Source organism: Vicugna pacos, chromosome 34 (genome assembly GCF_048564905.1).
Source record: "Vicugna pacos chromosome 34, VicPac4, whole genome shotgun sequence".
Classification (NCBI taxonomy): Eukaryota; Metazoa; Chordata; class Mammalia; order Artiodactyla; family Camelidae; genus Vicugna; species Vicugna pacos.
The window spans coordinates 17,686,027-17,696,230 of NC_133020.1; the positions used below are offsets into that span (position 1 = coordinate 17,686,027).

The 10,204-nt window shown below is 48.2% G+C and overlaps 2 long non-coding RNA genes across 4 annotated transcripts; one reads left to right on the plus strand and one right to left on the minus strand.

Annotated features, from left to right (window-relative positions):
• Positions 1 to 49: 49 nt before the first annotated feature.
• On the plus strand, positions 50 to 5,756 carry LOC107034221 (uncharacterized). 3 transcript variants are annotated; one of them, XR_012066936.1, is made up of 4 exons: positions 50 to 2,260; positions 2,371 to 2,493; positions 2,847 to 3,255; positions 5,508 to 5,756. It is a non-coding gene; the product is annotated as an uncharacterized lncRNA (long non-coding RNA). The 3 variants fall into 3 exon arrangements; XR_012066935.1 differs by lacking the exon at positions 5,508 to 5,756 and having other exon boundaries at positions 53 to 2,260; positions 2,847 to 2,930; positions 3,141 to 3,490; XR_012066934.1 differs by lacking the exon at positions 5,508 to 5,756 and having other exon boundaries at positions 53 to 2,260; positions 2,847 to 3,490.
• A 3,002-nt stretch (positions 5,757 to 8,758) lies between these two features.
• Positions 8,759 to 9,728, minus strand: LOC140691322 (uncharacterized). Its single transcript, XR_012066937.1, has 2 exons — positions 9,658 to 9,728; positions 8,759 to 9,077 (listed from the first exon to the last, which is right to left on the minus strand). It is a non-coding gene; the product is annotated as an uncharacterized lncRNA (long non-coding RNA).
• Positions 9,729 to 10,204: the final 476 nt, after the last annotated feature.

The window sequence follows — 10,204 nt, forward strand, 5'->3', positions numbered from 1 at the left end:
CCAGGAGGGGGAAATGGAGAGACTGACGGTCGCGGAGAAAGGAGTGGGGCGAGGAGGTGGGAAGGGGTGGGGTTCGTGCGGGGAGGGACCTTTCCGAATCCAGACCTAGTGCCTGCGTATGAGGAGTCTGTCTTTTGGGGGCGGACTGGAGGGATGGCCAAGATCCGACTGACACCCCCCACCCCTCGTCAAAAGCCCTGAGATTTTGCCAAGTGATGGGGTGGGGGGAAGCAGATGGAAAGGCCGGGCAGGTATTTGAGAAACCAAAAGCTTAGAGAGGAGGAAGAGGTCGGGAGCTACTTCCACATCTCGCTGGATTTCCCCTCTCTTCCTGCATCTACGTTCTCTGGGTGGCCTTGGGAGGGGATGGGAGAGCCAAAAGGGCAGCCGACGTCCCGTCCTCCCCGAGGCTGACATTTGTGACCTCTGCTGGGTCTGAGGGAAGTCAGAGGCCCTCTAATCTCCTGTCTTCTCTTCCATCTTCCACCTTTCCTGTTTGCCCATCTCACCTCACTTTTCTTTGCGTGGTCCTTCAATTTCTCTTCATCCCTCCTCATCCACTTCTAATCTCACATCTCTCTTCTGTCCCTGCTTCTCCACTTCTCACTTGCCCTCCTCTACCTTCCATCTCTGATCGCCTTCCCTCTCTCTCCCGGACCACTCTGTTCTTGTCTTATCTGAGTCTGTCACTTGGCCCTGTATCATTAGTTGATTTTCCTCAACTCCTCTTAAGATCCTTATTTTCCACATTTTCCCTCTCTTGGCATTTCTCTTCTGCTGCCATCTTCTCCAGCCTTCCTGGATTATATCTGCCTCCTTTGCAGGAGGTTCCAGCCCACACTGTTCCACTCACTCTCAGCTCCTCACCCTTGGTTGGTCTCAGTGTCTTTGGGTCATTTTGAGAAGCTTGGAGTTTCAGGAGGGGACAGGAGCTGGGGTGTGTATCAAAGGTCAGGAAGGTGGAATGGGTGGAAGGCTAGAGTTTGGAAAAAGGTATCTTTGATGTGTGTGCACTCCTATATTTTGTCTATCATTTTTTAAATTTTCATTTTCTTAAAAAAGACATAGCTGATCAGTCATCACCATGTAGGCTTTGAGTGCTTAAAGACACTGTCTTTTGGTCCCTTGGTGTACACACCTCCCAATTTCTCTTTCTGACTCTTCTCTCAGTTTCTCAGTCTCCGGCTCCTCAAAAATCTTGGAACCCCACCCAGGTTTTTCCTTGCTGAACTCTGTCCATCTTTCTCTGAGATCTTTCCATCTTCCTGTCTCTGTTTCTCTGACACACTCGCTGATGCCTTTAGCGATCTCTGACCCTCTCTATCTCTGTACTCTTTTGCTACATTTCTCTCCCTCTCCCCCCTCCTTTACCCCCCCCATCCAGTCTCCCTGTCTCGTTCCCTCCCCGCCAGTCTCTTTCCTCTCCCTCCCACCCTCCTTTCCTCTTCCCCCTTCTCCACCTCCCAGCCCCGCCTGCTGTCTCGGACACCCTGCTGGGCTCTTACCCTGTTGCCCTGGTAACCGCCCCCTACTCCGGTCACCTCCACTCCCCTCCCCCCTCCAATCACCGCCACCAACAACCTCCATCCACCTTCCTCCTATTTTTCCCGAGAGCCAATAGAAACCCTGTTGCCAGGTGGAATGCTCATTTGAATCAGCCAATCCAGGAGCCTAACTGCTTGCCCTGCCTTATATGGGGATTTGAGGAGGGCCACTCCCCCCACTCCAGCCCCACAGGGGACCAGCCCCTCCACTGTCCTTTCTCCCCACCCAGGAGAGAGTCTGGGACCCTCCCTTTCACCCTTCCATAGGGTCTGGCCTCCCATTTCTCTAACTGGGACCACCGGGGTTACTGTGGGCTGTGGGCCGGACTGTGGGCTGGGCCTCAAGGCCGGGGGTGGAAATGAGGTGTGATTAGGGAAGGGGAGGCGGAGGGAGCCGGGAATTTTGCCCAGGGAGGGGTGTCTGGGAGCGGAGGCAGCTGCAGTGGAAAATTCCAGGGAGATAGAGAGGCAGAGAATGGGAATCCTGCCCCAAGGCCCAAGGGAGAGCCTTGAGAATCTAAGAGTTTGGACACTAGGGTCCACAGAGACCAAAGGAAAGAGATCTAGGAAGCAGGAGGCCTGGATCTGATTACCTTCCTGCGTGGGAGAAGCACCCCTGAACCTTCCCTGTCTGGTTAGACATCAGACCAGCCTCCTGAAGTCTTGGCTTCTTGAGAAGAAACCTAGACGTGACAATTAGCGTGAATTTGGAGCGAGTGAGATGCTGAAAGCACCCCGTCCACCCTCCGCAGTCCTTGGGGGTGGCCGCAGGGCTTCTGGGACCAAGCGTTCGAAAGGATGCCAGCCTGTGTGCTCTCCCTTCCAGACAGTGATTTCCGAGGCCTTGTGGAGGCTCGCTTCCCCCTAGAGTTCTGTTACTCCACAGTTCAACTGAGAATTTTCTGCTGGTTGAATGGGGAAACCAGTGCTTCTTACACTTTTTCTGGAGGTGAGAAAAGGGAGGCCAGGTGAGAACAAGGAAGGCCTGAGCCCCCTGGGAACTATGACTTCCGGCCTGACAACCTAGCAGTTTCTTTCCCTACTGTGCAGAAGATGTTCAATTCTTACTCTTCCCATCTCATTCTGAAGTGAAGTCTTCCCCCTTTGCAGCTCCCTGGTGTTTCTCAGTTTGCCCATTTATCTGAGAGGTGAAATGCTAAGGAAGTCCTACTTGTCTGTCATTCAAGGATGGGAGGACCGAAACCTGGCTCCCACACCTCCCTGTCCTCTTACTCCCATCCTATTCCCAATGACCTTGTTGGCTATTCCTCATTTTGACTTTGTTTTTTTTAATCTTTTCAGAACTCAGGTCCCTGGAGAGTTGAGAGGAGATGGACTCCTAGAGAAAGACCTCACCCAGCCTAACTTTGACTATGTTTGTTCTGAGTATGTTACCCCGAGGAGCGTCACTGAAGAAATCATCTTTACAAAAACACGAAGGCACATTAGTCAACAACACACCCCATCAAGCTGTGCTCATCATCTTAGTCTACTCACATCTATGTAGACTTAAACTACAACCCTCTGTTCTCTTTTGGCCTCTATAGCAAGCTTGAGCTCTTGCACTTCAACAGACTTTTATCATGCTCCCTCCAGGTGCTGGGCACTGTGCTGTGTGGTGGACACACAAAGCTGAATGAAGAAGACATGGTCCCTGCCCTCCAGGAGGAGATGGGAGAGCTCGGTCAAAGTACAACCTGGGAAGGGACAGGTATCCAGCACTCTCTTCCCCCAGACAGCACCCTGTCCCATCTCCAGGGGACTCCTTTTCTGGAGTGCCTCCCTGATCTCTCCTGATTGCAGATCCTTATCCCTTGTTCTCAACTGTAACTGCCTTCCTTGCTCCCCTCCCTGACTGCTGTCTCCATCCCCTAGACCCAATACCTAGCCCAAGGCTAGGCACCCAAGAGGAAGAGCTCAATAAATCATTGACTTCCTAGCCCTGACACCCTGTTTTGGACTCAGTCTCAGAGCCCTCTCAGCCTTTTTCCCTTGAGCAGGCTGAAGGAACACCAGATACGGCTGGCCTCTCTCTCACTTGGGCTCTTCTCAATAACTACTAACATCCTGGTGGTCACTGTCTGTCTTTTACGGTATCAACATCACAAGCCAAATTCTATGGCTTTCCTACTGCCTCATGAACTTTCACCTCAGCAAAAATAATTGGTTTTATCATCATCCCTCCCCTCCAGATTCTTGGATTGGCTTTTCTTATGCTCTGTGTTGTCCTTCATGACCTTCTCCACTTTTTTTTTTTTTTTTAATGGCGGGACTGGGGATTAAACCCTGGACCTCCTGCATGCTGAGCATGCACTCTACCACTGAGCTATACCCTCCCCCTCCTTCACTTTTACACTCGAAGTTTACTATTGCCCGACCCTCCATTGCCCTCCTTCCACTTTCTCCTCCTTGTGCACACTCTTCTCTTTTTAATTCCAGTTTTATTGAGATATAATTGACATACAGCATTGTATAAGTTTAAGGTATACACCATAATGATTTGACTTATGTACATCATGAAGTGACTGCCATGATGTTTAATGAACAGCTGTCATCTTATACAGATAAAAAATTAAATAGAAAAGTAATTTTTTTCCCTGTGATAAGAACTCTTAGGATTTACCTTCTTAACTTTCATGTATAACATACAGCAGTGTTAATTATACTTAGCATGTTGTATGTTATATCCTAGTGTTTATTTATCTTATAATTAGAGGTTTATACCTTTTGACTACCTTCACCCAACTTCCCCTCCCCCATTCTTTTCAAAAAAGTCTTTGCAGGCTTCAAAAAAGTCCAGAAGGAAAATGACATTTATAGATGCTTCCTGACTCTGTCCAATAAGATTTTCTGTGACAATGGGAATGTTCTATATCTGCAGTTTCCAATACAGTGGCCTTTAGCCACATGTGGTTACTGAACACTTGAAATGTGGCTAGTACAATGGAGGAACTGCATTTTTTGTTTTATTTGATTTTATTAAATTTATGTTTTTGGGGTTTTTTAAATTATTTTTGTTATTTTTTGGCGGGGGGAGGTAATCAGGTTTACTTATTTAATTTTAGAGGAGGCACTGGGGATTGAACCCAAGATCTCATGCATGCTAAGCATGTGCTTGTAGTGCTTAAGCCATGTCCTCCCCTCTTGTTTTTTTGGGGGGAGTAATTAGATTTCTTTATGTATTTTTTAATTACTTTTGTATTTTATTTTATTTTTTACTGGAGGTATTGGGTATTGAATCCAGCACCTTGTGCACGCTAAAGCGTGTACTCTGCTGCTGAGCTATACCCCCCCCCGATTTAAATTAAATTTAAATAGCCACCTGGGCCTAGTGGCTCTCATATTGGACCACACCACTGCAGACCTTGGCCTTAAACTGCCTCTTCTTTTTCTGCCTCGTCTCCCATCTCCATCCTCAGTGTTCTGTACATAGAAAGGCCAGAGCATCTTTGGCTGCTGTGTTGGATGATCCCCTGGGCCACCGTTATCACATACTTTACCACAGGTGCATGTTTGTTGAGGATTCCCACATTTTCACAGATTAAACAGACTATGTGGCTGACCTAGAGGAGAGGAAAGTGAAATGGAAAGGCAGAGAGGAGAGGGGACCAGCAGTGACAGCTGGAGGCTTCTTTTGCCCAGAGGGTAAAAGGCTGGGGGAGGGAGGGAGGACTTAATAACCAGAAGGAGGCAATGGCTGTTCCAGGTGGCCCAGGTCTCAGGGGTCCTTTTCTCACTCTCCAGTCTCCCTGTGTTACTCCACCATGAACCCTTAGGGTTCAGATCCCACTGCCAACACACACCTCAAACACCGATGACTCTCCAAACCCTACCTCTAGTGCTGGCCTTTCTCCTGAGCACGAGTCATGGCTCCACTTCCCTCCTACCTTCTCTCCCTGGACCCTCCACAGTACCTCAACCCCACACATTCCAACAGAAACTCTTCTCGTTTTTCTATTTCAGTTAAAGGTCCTGTCCTCCACCTATTCAGTCCTGCCAAGGGGTCATCCGAGACTCCATCTCTTCTTTCCCTCCCAGATCCTTCACATTTCACTTGCTAAAGACTCTTGAGTGCCGCCTCTTTCTCCAGGCCCAGTCCTGCCTCGGCTTCAGGGGTCAGCATCACTCACTGATTTTAAGCTTAATTACTTTGGGTTGTCAATCACGATTTAAAATTTTTGTATCTTCAGCACCTACCTCCATACCTGGCATATTGTAGAAGCTCAGAAATGTTTGCTGAAATGCATAAACTTCCTTTCTCTCTAAAATACAAATGGATTGTTGTCATTTCCCTCCATAAAACCTTCTGATAGCTTCCCCAGGCCTGTAGGATCAAGTCCAGAAGCAAACACAACCCTTGCTCCTCTGGTCCCTCTTCACTCTGTAGCCTCAGCTCTCACCACAGTTCCCTCGCAAGTTTTGCTTCAGCATTTTTTTTTACTCCTCATAGTTCCTTGCAAAGGGAGGGAGCCTCCCTCTGTGTCTCTGCCTTAATCACACCTTCCATCTAGAATACTGTCCTGGCTCCCCAGCCCCACCCCACCCCAAGCCACTCCCTCCCACTTTTGCCCTTTTAATATACATCTTTCTATGGTGGCCTTCATCACAGGATTTTCATTGATTCGATGCCTCCCTCTGGGCTGGGAATGCTCTTGGGCAGAGACCATGTCTTATTTGTCTTTTCATCCCCAGAACCTTGCACTATACCTGGCGCATAGTAGGAGCTCAGTAAATATTTATCGACATTAACTACCACAGAGGTAGCACAAACCTCCATCCTTAAGGTCCATGTTAATCACCAGACATCCTGCCTCCTTCTGGAAGTCTTGACATGATCAAGGGACAACAAAAAATTCTTTTTTTTCCTTTTTTAATATATATATATATATATATATATATATTTTCTTCTTTTTAATTTTTTTTGGGGGGTAGGCAATTAGGTTTATTTATTTATTTACTAGTGGAGGTACATGGGAATTGAACCCAGGACCTAGTGCATGCTAAACAGTCACTCTACTACTGAGCTACACCCTCCCCCCAACAGGAAGTTCTTAAGATTCAAAACCCTAATGCTAATGGCCGCCATTAACATTAGCAAGTTTACCCAAGAGGGCCTAACAGCTAATATCTTATGGTGGAACTAGGCACAGAATTCATTTATTCCTGTTGTCCTCCTGCTTTGGGTGGCTAGCTTCTAAACATAAGACTGTCCAGTTACCCCGTGCAGTAGCAGAGTCAGGGTCGTCCAGCCGGATACAATTGCCATGTAGTCTCACACTAGTCCCGCAGGTACTCAGTACAGTGCGGGAAGCAGAATGGTCATTGGTTTCTCATTCAGTTGCCCGGGTCAGAAAACCCTGGAGCCATTCTAGAGTCTTCTCCCTTGAACTGCATCCACCCATCAGCAAATTGTTAACTCCATCTTCAAAATATACGTAGAATCTGACCACTTCTCTCCCCTCCACTGTTTTAACCTACTCTAAGCCACCATCAAGTCTCATCTGGATTATGGGTACAGCATGCTAAAAGGCCTTTCTGTTTCAGCTGTCCCCCAGTGGTCTATTCTTCACACAACAGCCAGAGTGGTCCTCTTATAAGTTATACAAAATCCCACAGGATCTGGCTTCCTTCTTGCTCTGTGACCTTGTCTCTCACTACTGCTCTTCATTCACATCAGTCTAGGCATATTGGCTTCTTTGTTGTTCCTTGAATAACGTTAAGCATACTTCTGCCTCAGGGCCTTTGCACTTGCTTTTTCCTCTGCCCAAAATGCCCTCACCCCAGCTATCCCTCACCTGGTTCTGGTCTCTGCTTAAATATCACCTTATCAGTGAAGCCTCCCTAGTCACCCTAAAAAGCAACCACCACCTCCCAGCTGCTTGCCTGTTCCTCTGTGCCCCTTCCACCCTGGTTTATTTTTCTCTATATCACTGTATCTCCATAGTGGGGAACAGTACCTGACACAGTAAATAAATACTTGTTGAGTAGATGTGGATATAAAAACAAACCGGAAAGGTGGGTTTTAAAACACTGTTCCTGGTGGAAGAAGGTATAGCTCAGTGGTAGAGCGTGTGCTTAGCATGCACAGAGTCCTGGGTTCAATCCCTAGTACCGCCATTAAATAAATAGATAAATAAATAAATAAGCCTAATTACCTATCCCTCCCCAAAAAAGCTTAAAAATTAATTAACTAAAAACAAAACAATGTTTCTGAGTCACTGTTCAATCTCACTCTGATCTGTGTCCACTGTACAATTCATTCTCTTTACCTGGGGCAAAGTAGTGCTAATTGTCAGGGTTTACTTCCCTCACCCAATACACTTGCACAGATACGCACACACACTCAGTCACACCTATTCATGTTGGCTCAGGCTGGAGTCCAGTCTCCCCTAACTCCCACATCATCGCCCCATCCTCGCTCTGGTCCAGTTGCCAACTGCCCTGGGATTGTTCCCCATGTGTGACCTTACATCTAACAAGGGCTCCTTTTCTGGCCCAGCTCTGCTCTCTCAAGGACTTCCTGACTTTGGCTCCATCAGATGAAGCAGTGAATATAAGAACCATTGTTTCTCTTTCTTCCCAACAGTCCTTATCCTCCTTGAGTCCAGCCTCACCCCTGGCAGGGCCACCCACCCTCCTACATCTTACAATTTACAGGACACTTGGTGACTGAGGAATTCCTGTTCATCAGTGTTCACTGGACAGAGATGTAAGAAAGGTAGGAAGGAAGTAGGGGTGGAGGGGAGAGGGGAATTCAGGGAGAGAGGGAGACAGTGAGGGAAGGTGGGAAGGGAAAGGAAAGGAAAGTGACAGAGGAGGAAGACAGACACAAACCCTGGTTTAGGGGACAGAAAAGTTACTCGTAAAATTACATCCTTTCAGTTCCTGGAGTGGATGGCTGCCTATATGTTAAGTCACTGTGGAATCTGAAAATGAGCTCTGGCATCTCCTTCATCCCCACCTGTTCAAGGGATTTCTTTTTGACCTGAGACAAAGCCCAGGTTTGGAGTTTTTTCTCATAGTTGTAAATACTCCTAGGAGGGGTAACTGATTTAAAGTCATGCAAAGGGTGGGGAGGGTATAACTCAGTGGGAGAGTACGCGCTTAGGTGCTTAGCATGCACAAGGTCTTGGGTTCAATCCCCAGTACCTCTATTTAAAACACAAACAAACAAACCTAATACCCCCCCAAAAAAGAAAACAAATCAAATCATGCAAAGGTAAGAATGACTGATATTAGATTCTTAAGTTTTGGAAGGAAGAAAAAGAGCTCTAGGCACCTAAAGGCAGTAGGTAGCAGACACAAGGTAATGGAAAAAGACCAAAAGGAGGAGGCCAGAAGCTGATCAGCTCTGGTGAAGGCTGGACACGATAAAATGACAGGGGAGAGGCTGGAAGGTGAGGACCACACTTAGTTAAGTCTGGGCTGCCGAACTCTCACTGGGACAAGCCTTGATCACGTGTCAAACTATTTTGGTTTGGGTGCAAGAGGAAAAGGGGCACTTGCATGGCAGGATGTCCAGAGGTAGAGCATCTGGAAGACAAAAGATTTTCCTAAGTCTCTTCCCCAGAAATATCAATGGAAAACACATTTTCTTTTATTCTGCTGTTGTCTTTTTTTGGCTTTGCCAGTCTGCCAGCTTCTAATTTCTGTCTTTGTTCCCCTCTATCTCCACTATTGTTTTTTTTCTCTCTAATAATGATCAAGTCCAAAGAAACCTAAGAAGCCCCACTCCCACTACTATTTCCTGAGTCACAGGGACCTCTCCTCCTTCTCCCCCAGGGAAGTGTTGCGGATGGGAACAAGTCTTTCTCACTGTCAGGCCCCACAGAGCACTCACATGGCCAGCGGCCAGTGTAAAGAACCAGGAGAGCTGGAGTTTGGATGAGTCTGGTCTAAAGTCCACCTGAGACTGTCCAAATACTCTGACACCCCCGGGGAGGGCCCTTCTCTCCAGTTGGGCCAGATTTTATGCAAGACATTTAGCATGTCAAAGTATCAGCCTCTAGCCTTAGAGTCAGGTCTCCTCGGCCCCTTTTCAACTCCGCCCCTGGGTGATCTTGGTTAATAGAGCTCTCCACCCCTTCTCCCAAACGTTAGACTTTTGACCTACCTACCTGCCTGACTAGAGGCAGGAAAGGTCCATGCGGACTGAGAGCTCTTGAGGATACAAGAGTTGGAGAGAAGAAAGGAGAGATTGGCATTAAATAAAAAGATTTCAGATCTAGGACTTCTACCCAGTCTGACCCTTCACAGCAGTGGGGTCCGGGGGCCTCTCCAACGCCTGTTCCTAAGGGACTGCAGTTCCAGCCTGGCCGAAGAGCGCCATCTGGCGGCCTGTCCCCCAACCTAGATTTCTCCTTGCCCCAGCCTGAGTTCTCGAAGCCAGAAGACCTGGGCAGAACTGTCACCTCCTCCCCTGCGTCACTCCGAGGACCCCGCCCCTGCCTGGAACGCGCCTCCTCCGGAGGGGACTGGACCTAGCGCCTCCCCCGCAGAACTGCAGCCCTTCCTCCCTCTCGGGTTGAACGCTTCCTGGGTAGAAATCTGCTTAATGCTCCCCCAGGGACCCGCCCCACCTCGTCGCCCAAGGGGAGCCCGCCTTCCTCCATGGGAATCTGTCCCCCGTCCTCTTCCTCCCCTCCCGAAGGATGGACTCC